Here is an 8,998-nt window from a genome sequence, read left to right as displayed (position 1 = left end):
GCTAAAAACCCTAATAGGTTACACATAATAGGACAATTGTGAAAGATTAAGATTGGGACAAATTAAGTTGGACTTAATTTGTTTTGGTAATGATCAGAAATAGAGAAAATAAAAAACAATAGAAAGAGTTTCCCTTGTTTGGTACATTCTGCTAGTATAAGGTTAATTGTGGAATTTTGTATTCAAAACGTTAAACATGATATGGTTAAATGCTTCCCCTATAAAAAGAACATCAAGCTATCAATCAACCATCTAAAGATCACTTAAGAAAAGAGGTCTTGCAAACACTTGCTGGATATAGTATAACTTTAAATTCTACCAAATTTTAGAGAAGGTTCTTTCACATGAGTTTGTGTAGACCACTATTAGAGGTTGAACACTTGGGCAACTTCTTGGCTTGGAATCTATTCGAAAGGTCACCAAATTGAACGAAGGGATTTTCGGCATTCAAAGTAACACCTTGAGCTGAAACTATACGTGCTTGTATATGTATGTTGTTTGTCTTAGATAGTGGAGATGGATGTGTCTCTTTTTCTTCAATTTCAAGGGAAAGATAAAAGAGGAAAATGGAGGCTGCAAGATCGACTTATGGTAGATGTAGTGGACCGCTGCTTTTTTACTTTATATTTAGGTTCTCCCATTTTTTCTTTCATTTTTTTACCATCTTCTTTTCCCCATTTTAATATTACTTTTCTCCATAGTTCTATTTGTTGTTTAAAAATGCATAAATTCTTTTTTAGCATCTCCAACCAAACATGAATGATCCAAAAGTACCCTTACAACTTTTATAGAATTTTGATTCAAGTTGTACAATTTTTTTCATTAATTGTGTTGAGAATGGGGAGAGATTCTATTTTTTTTTTAAAAAAAGTGTCTTAATATGAGAAAATATTTTATGAAATTATTGTTTCACGTTAATATATTTATTTTTAACTTGAATCATATGGTATAATTATGTTATTAAAAAATCAATCATTTATTATATATCATACGTGATAATTAAATTAAATGATAAATATTTATATTAATAAATTCATTAATAATTTTAATAATAAATAATATTTAAATTTAAAAAATTTTAGTATAATATTTAACTATAAATTTATTAATTAATATAATACTTAAAAATTTTATTGAGAATTTATTATCATTTAAAATTAATTAAGTTACAAATTTTATTTATTAATAATTATAGTTTTTAAGAAATTATAGTTTCTAAAAATTTTTATTAGAGGGAAATATTAAGAATTAATATTTTTCAAAAAAGAAATTAAGAATTAATATTTTTTTGGAGCTTATACTAACGATTATTATAACAGTCAATATATAACATACTTATACTAATGGATATTTATATCTTTACAAAAAGTTTACCTATACTGACGGTGTACAAAGTGTTGGTATAAACATTGTCTATACTAACAATAATAAAAATTTATCAATATAATTACTTTTTACTTACATAATTTGATTGTCAGTATAGGTAAGTGTCAATATATAACATACTTATACTGATGGATTGTTATATATCATCAAAAAAAGTTTATCTATACCGACGATTGTATAAAGTATTGGTATAGGTATAGTATATTTTGATGGTATTAAAAAATCATCAGTATAAATCTCTATTACTGACACAATTTGACCGTCAATATAACCAAGTGTTAGTATATGAAAAGTTTATTATACTGGTAAGCCCTACATGATCTAACATCCAAGATGGAATCCTAAGAAGCATGATCGGCCAAGATTATCCAAAGATCAGCATCCCATTTTCAACCAACATTTTTAAAGATCAAGATAACTTGTATCATGAAGAGTTAGAATAAAATTGAACCTTGAAGCTTGTACTTACCTTTTAGCCAAAACCTCCACTATAAATAGAGAGGTTAGTTCTTGTCTTTAACACATCTCACACTTCACTTCTCATTCTCTTTTCTTCTCTTAGTTCTTAGTTTTCTTTAAAGCTCATTTGTATTAGACTAAGGTGACAAATTAGCCATTACAAAAGCTTTTGTTTTATTACTTCTATTAAATACAAGTATTTTTGTTTCCAAGATCTAATCTTTCAAAGCTTTCTTTCTTTACTATTTTCGGTCTACATCTTATTTTATTGTTCTAAGTTTTGGCAATCTTTTTTTATTCTTTTCAGTTTTTAGTCAAGCAATCCTATTTACCTTCTTTCTAAGTTTCGATTTATGCTCTATTTGTTTCAATTCTTGTTCTTTAGATCTAGTTTCTGTCAAATTATTGTTTGCCAAGTGATAATTGGTTAAGTAGATCTAGGCCTATACAATCTTTCTTTTATGTTCTTATTTATTTTTATTGCAGATCAATCAAAGTTTTCATTAGTTTAGATATAAAGGTTTAGTCTATCAACTTTGGTACTCGAATCCACCCAACATTTTAATTCTATAATCTTTATGAGAATGACACTTTTCTTCACTTAGTATTATTACTTGATTACAATCTGTGCACTTACAGGCATTACAAAAATAAGTAATCAAGTTTTGGGCATAATTACCGAGGATTATAGCAATGTTTGATTCAATATCAATAAGGATTCTCTATTCTTTTGTAATCTAAACATTTATTTTCATTTGCTTTTATTTGTTGTAATCTTTTTCTTGTTTGTATAAATAAATCTAAGTGTGTTTACCTAGCTTCATTCAACCAAGAGATTGAAAAAAATTTAAGGCATCTGAAGAGAGAGCATACAACATCACCTACACCAACACCAATGGTGAATGTAAACAACAAAGGTAAAAAAACTTTGAGGTATTATGTTGTCCCTTATCCTTATGGTTTTCAACAATCTATCCAAATGCTGGCTATACAAGCTAACAAGTTTGAGATTAAGCCTTCAATTATATGAATGATCCAAACTTCTATATAGTTTAACAGTTTACTAAACATCCTAAGCTTCACTTGTCAAATTTTCTTAAATTATGTGATACTTTTAAATATAATGGTGTTTCATATGATCCAATAAGACTAAGCTTTTTCATTTTTTCTTTCAAGGATAAGGTGAAAAGCTAGTTATCTTCACTAACATCTGGATCAATTACAAGTTGGGAGCATTTGGTACAAAAATTCTTAGCTAAGTTCTTTCCACCTCCCAAGATTGCCAAGTTAAGAAATGAAATAGCCACTTTTTTGCAAGTTAATGGTGGGAATCTCTATAATGCTTGTAAGAGATTTAAAGAGCTACTAAAAAAATGCCCATATCATAGTCTTCTCCAATAGCTCCAAATTCAGATATTTGATAGTGACCTCACTCTATCCAAGAGAGCTACTTTGGATTCAGCTGCTAAAAAAGCCATAATGAGCAAGACTCTTGAGGAGGCCCATGTGTTGATTAAAAAGATGGCATCGAACAATTATCAATGTAGTATAGAAAGAAAGGTACACAAAAAACCTACTAGTGTATATGAGTTAGATGCATTTACTTCTATTTATTCACATTTGGCAGCCTTAACTAAAAAGATAGAGCCTTAGAAACCCCACCCTAAATAGTCCATGCCATTCAAAACCCTTTTGTATCTTGTGAAATATGTGATGGACTTTATTCTAGTGATAAGTGCCAATTTAGGATAAAGACAATCTAGTATGCTCAATAGTCTAAGCCCACCTATAATTCTTATAGTAACACTTATAACCCAAGCTGGCAAAACCACCTGAACTATTCTTGGAACCAACCCAACCACTAAGCCACCAACCAAAACAATAATTTTTGCCCTAACCTTCAACCCTATAACCTATCCCAAGAAAAAAAAACCAATTTTGAGGAAATGTTAACCTAATTGATGCAAGTAAACAATGCAAACATCCAAAACCAAGCTATATCAATCAAAATCTTAAAAACCAAATAGGTCAATTTACTCAATCTATAACCAACCGAACTGTAGAAACCTTACCTAATAATATTAAGTCAAACCTTAAGAAACAAGGTAAGGAAGCATGCATTACAGTATTTTCCTATGGTGACAAAGGTATGTATGACTATGATAATGATGACATGATGGATGAGCTATAGTGGATAACTTTCCTAGCTTTGCTAAACAACCTAAGGTGGACTTTGTTAGGAGAGATGATCTAATAGATGATGAAAAACTCTTGAGGTATGGTAAAAAGATCTTGGAAAGCTTTGATCATATGGCACTAAAAGCCTTTAAAAGCATTGAGCCCTATGAAGATGAAGGAGATAACTTTAAAATTGAAGAAGATTTCAAGAAGCATGTTCAAGAAAAGGATTTTTAAGAGTTCATTAAGTGATTAGTTAAGGAATAAGAGATGCTTATGCTTGTAAGAAGAACACTTTTAAAGAGTATTTAACCTAAAGTGGAAAAAAAAAAAAAACAAAAGAAACAATTAAAGAAGTAAAGAGACTAAGAGTGACCCATTGAATGACTACTCAAAGGCAAACATTTGAGATAGCACCACCAATGCTGAAGCTTATCTAAAAAATGCTACTCAAAGAGTTAGAAAATACCACTTTTGTTAAAGATTATATTCCTAAACTTCGATAACTCCTTTCGAAAAAAAAAAAATTTAGGGAGTTTTACTACCAATGTCAAATTGGTCTTTTAAAATTTGATAAAGCTCTTTGTGATCTTAGATCTAGTATTAACCTTATACCTATGAATGTTTTTTTGTAGCTAGGTTATGAAGTAGAGAAGCCGTCAACATTCACCATTAAATTTACTGACAAATCTACTAAGAAGCCATAAGAAATGTTAGAGAATGTACCTATTAAAGTCAGTAAGTATGCTTTTCTTATGAATTTTATGGTTTTAAATATGGAGGATAATAAGGCCCCCTTGCTTTTAGGTAGACTTTTTCAACTTACATCTAAAGCATTAACTGATGTGTATAATTGTGACCCTACTCTAAGATTTAAGAATAAAAAACTACAATTTATAACTAGTGGATATGGGATCCTTAGAGATGAGTATAGTGTACACTCAAAAACAAAAGTTAAAGAAAAGCATAAACCTCCTGGCATAGTGTCACCAAGTCATTTGGCAAAACACACAAGCTCTAACTATTGAACGCTATAACAAAATTTTCTAACCCAAAACCGAAAACACCCATGTTGAATTCTGGTCCAGTATATGTTATTTCTTGTTAGCTCAAAGATTTAGAATAAACCAAGAGGGGGTGAATTGGTTTTCATGAATTTTTCAAAAATAATATTCAATAAGAACAAATTTTGCTAAACAATTAAACACAATAATTGAAAGTAAATAGGAGATAGAGATAGAGAAGATAACACCGTAATTTATAAAGGTTCCGTCCTTCCTTAGGCACCTACGTCCTCTCCCTTGGCCTCTCTTGCCAAGGGGGTCAATCCATTATAAGTGTTGAAGATTACAACCAAGCTTCTCTAAGCTCTACAAACTCAACATAATAAACTCTTAAGGATTATCCTCGCCCTTAAGCTTACAAACTCACAAAATAGAAAAATGAAGTGTTTTGCAAACTCTAAGAACCTCTTAATGGTTGGGTGTTTGCTAATTTGAAGTACACAAAAGTATAGACAAGAAAAAGATAACTGAGTAACAAAAAGATGATTTGGATACAATGAATGTAAGGATATAGACTTTGAAGCTCTAAGAACTCTTGATTATATGAGAAAAAGAAAATATTGCTTGTTAACTCTTGCTCTCTTAATTCATCTTGATTCCTCTTCTGTTTTGGTGTGTTGGAGTGCCCAATTTATAGAGAAATTGAAGAACTAGCCATTGGGGAAGCTTGGAGTGAAGAAATGCCCATTGAAATGATGAAAAAGTAGCTTTTGGAGGTCTTCATGCCCAGAACCAATTGATCCCATCTTGAGGGGATCAATTGGTTCATATTGGTTCAAGCATGATTTTGTGCTTGAAAAGCCTTACCCGATCGATCCTTTCCTTGAGGGGATCAATCCCTTGCTTGGGTGATCAATCCCCTATGTGGGGGTATCGATCCCTTTTTTGGATTTTCAGCTTGGGGGGCATTCTGTTTGAGGAAGCAATTGATCCCTTCTAGAGGGGATCGATTCTGTCCAAGCTGGTGGTTGTTTCCCGTTCTATACTCTACTCACTAATTTGATCATAACTTGAGTTATACAAATCCAAATTACAAACCGTTTGAAGATTTAGAAACTAGACCTAAAGGGGTTTCTATCCGTATAAATTCATGACCTAATTCACTGTGTGCGAATTATAGTGAATTTGCAAAGTTACCCCTTGTGCAGTTTTTTGGACAACAGCAGTGTGTCTAGTAAAAATTCAAAATCTTGTCTTAGAAAATTTGGATTTTCATTTTGTTTAATCCATTAGAAAGTAGACTCAAAGAGCTTTCCAACCATATAAAATTCAAATATTAAAACCTTGTGAATTTATACAGAAAAATAAAATAAGTTCAATGTTGGAAAACTTTGTTTTTGTAAAGCATCTTTCCTATGTTAATCTATTTCCTAAAACCAAATTATGAAAACTGTATTAAGTCCAAAATGAATAAGTTCACTTTGAAAACAACAATTGGACTTTCATTTAAGCTCAAATAAAGGAAGATTTGGTTTGAAAAATATGACACCAAGAAAGGTTTGTTTAAACTTTGAAAATCATATTATTTATTTAGTACCAAAATATAAAACTTAAGAACATGTACTAAATAAATCTTTTTCAAAATCTTGATCAAGTTTATTTAGCTGTAATGTTTTGTCATTTCAAAATAAGGATCAATTCAAGATTAACAATCTCCCCCTTTTCGATATGACAAAACTTAAAGATAAATTTGGTTGATGAAAAACTTTCTTTGAAACATTTAGGATTTTGAAAAATCATTTTGGAAAACTCCCCCTTAAACAACGCATGGCAAAACTCCCCCTTAATTTGTGCATCCTAATCCAACATGGCAAAACTCCCCCTCACTTTATGCATCCTAATCCAACACAACTCAACTAACATATGTTAGATCACATATAGCAATTAAACACACATAAACATATGTATATCAAGCACAAGCAAATTTGTCTATATGATATTTCTCCCCCTTTTTGTCATAGCAAAAAGGCATGAGCAAATTAATGAGCAAATAAACACAAAAAGGCATCATTAATAAATATATTCATAAAACATTTCTCCTCTTTTTTGTTTATGCTCTTTATACCAAATGTTTAAACTCATATATCAATTGCAATAAGCATACAAGAAGAAATATCTCTAAACTCTCTCCCTTTTTTTGTCATTTCAAAAGAAAGAGAGATCAATTCAAGGCATAAGACAAAATGCTTGATACCAATAATATCAAGAGTATTTTCAATGCATGTAATCAAGTGTAATATGCACAATGAAGTTCACATACATGTATTCAAGCACAAAAGTATAAGTGTATCCAAATTTAGCATTTTAGCACAAGTCATCAAATTTACTACATGAAATTTATGAGCAAAGGATAATGAGTGATATGCAATCTACTCATAAATCATGTTATCATAAGATGTGCTTAGAACCTAAAACATCAATAGCAATTAAGCATAAATTCAAGCACATGTATACAAGCTCATACCAATTGTTATGGATACCAATTATTAAAGATATGTCATTAAGAAGCACAACAATGGTTATCACAAAACAAATTAAGCAAAATTGTATTATAAGATTTTTCCTTCATTTTAAAATATAGATTGATCAATTTAAGAGGCACATAATTTTGCATGAAAGGTATAAGCTATATCAAGGATAGGCATATAAACAAGTGTCTATGAAAGTTTAAAAAAAAATTCTTTCACAATTTTGATACCAATTGTTACCAATTGTTAGCAATTTTATTCAACAACTTTCATAGAGCACATATACTCCAAGCATATGAAAGATTCATTCAATACATGCATAAATGATAATAGTAATCCTATCCAAACAAGAACCAAAAGCTCATATGTATATAATAAATCATAAGTACTAATGAGCAATGAGGTTCAATTATCATCATGTCATAACAAAAATTATATAAGCATGATTTTTCAAACATGATGAGCATATAAGTTATAGCAAAGAAGTAATAAAAGTATAATTATTCAAATATATTTCATATTATGCAATGCATAGCAATGAACTTAATCTAACATATGCAAGTATCTAAACATATATTTCAATCAAAATCATACAAGCATATGTAAAAACATTTCAAATCACATATAGCAATATACCAATAAAGATACAAACATTTAGACATAATGTGATATATGCTATTTCAATATTCTTAATCGATGAACATGTTCAAAGAAATCAATCAATTTAACTTATTCATGCTCAAGAATTCATGCATTGACTAAATATTCAGGCATTAAAACTTTTAATCAAAGCAATCAAGAACTAAGTATGAATATTAATGAATCCAAGCATTTAACAAATTTAAGACACATTCTATCAAGTAGCTTGGTGATTAATTTGTGCAAAGTGTTCTCAAATTCAAACACAATATCTCTTTTTTTGCACATATAAAAGCAAGCAATTATCAAATCTTGCATTAAACATTATAAATCATGGGCACATAACATAGATTCAATACAATTACCTCCATTTTTATCGAGCTACGTTGTTGTGCTCATTGTTGTTGAGTAAGGCTTTGAATCTTTCATTCCACATCATTTGAGCTAGTCTTTGATGCATTTGGGCTTGATTGATGAGGATGACATGCTTTGCTTGCTATACTTGATATTCCCAAAATGTAGGTTCATTCATGTTCATTTCAAGTTCTCCTAACATAGACTTAGAAAATATTCTTGACAAAGGATTTTCATTAGAAGCATTAAGAAAATCAATTGATAAAAATTATGCCAATTGTTAGAAAATAACTCCATATTTTAAGTCATTATAGGCAAAAGAAAATTTATTCACTAAGCATAAGTTGCCAATTGCAAGGGAGATATATACTTAAGCTAGAGGTCATATATCAATTTAAACATCAAATAGCACAAGAATGGCACTAAAGCAAAAATTCTCATGTAATGTGC

At 29.9% G+C, this 8,998-nt stretch overlaps 1 non-coding gene across 1 annotated transcript; it reads right to left on the bottom strand.

The window, feature by feature from the left end:
- Positions 1-3,129: 3,129 nt before the first annotated feature.
- On the bottom strand, positions 3,130-3,236 carry LOC149515336 (small nucleolar RNA R71). The gene has a single exon (XR_016327170.1). It is a non-coding gene; the product is annotated as a small nucleolar RNA R71 (small nucleolar RNA).
- Between the last annotated feature and the right edge of the window lie 5,762 nt (positions 3,237-8,998).

This window comes from Durio zibethinus, chromosome 13 (assembly GCF_047325235.1).
Source record: "Durio zibethinus cultivar Kanyao isolate XHJ-2024 chromosome 13, ASM4732523v1, whole genome shotgun sequence".
NCBI classification, from domain to species: domain Eukaryota; kingdom Viridiplantae; phylum Streptophyta; class Magnoliopsida; order Malvales; family Malvaceae; genus Durio; species Durio zibethinus.
This window is presented reverse-complemented; position numbering and strand designations above follow the sequence as displayed.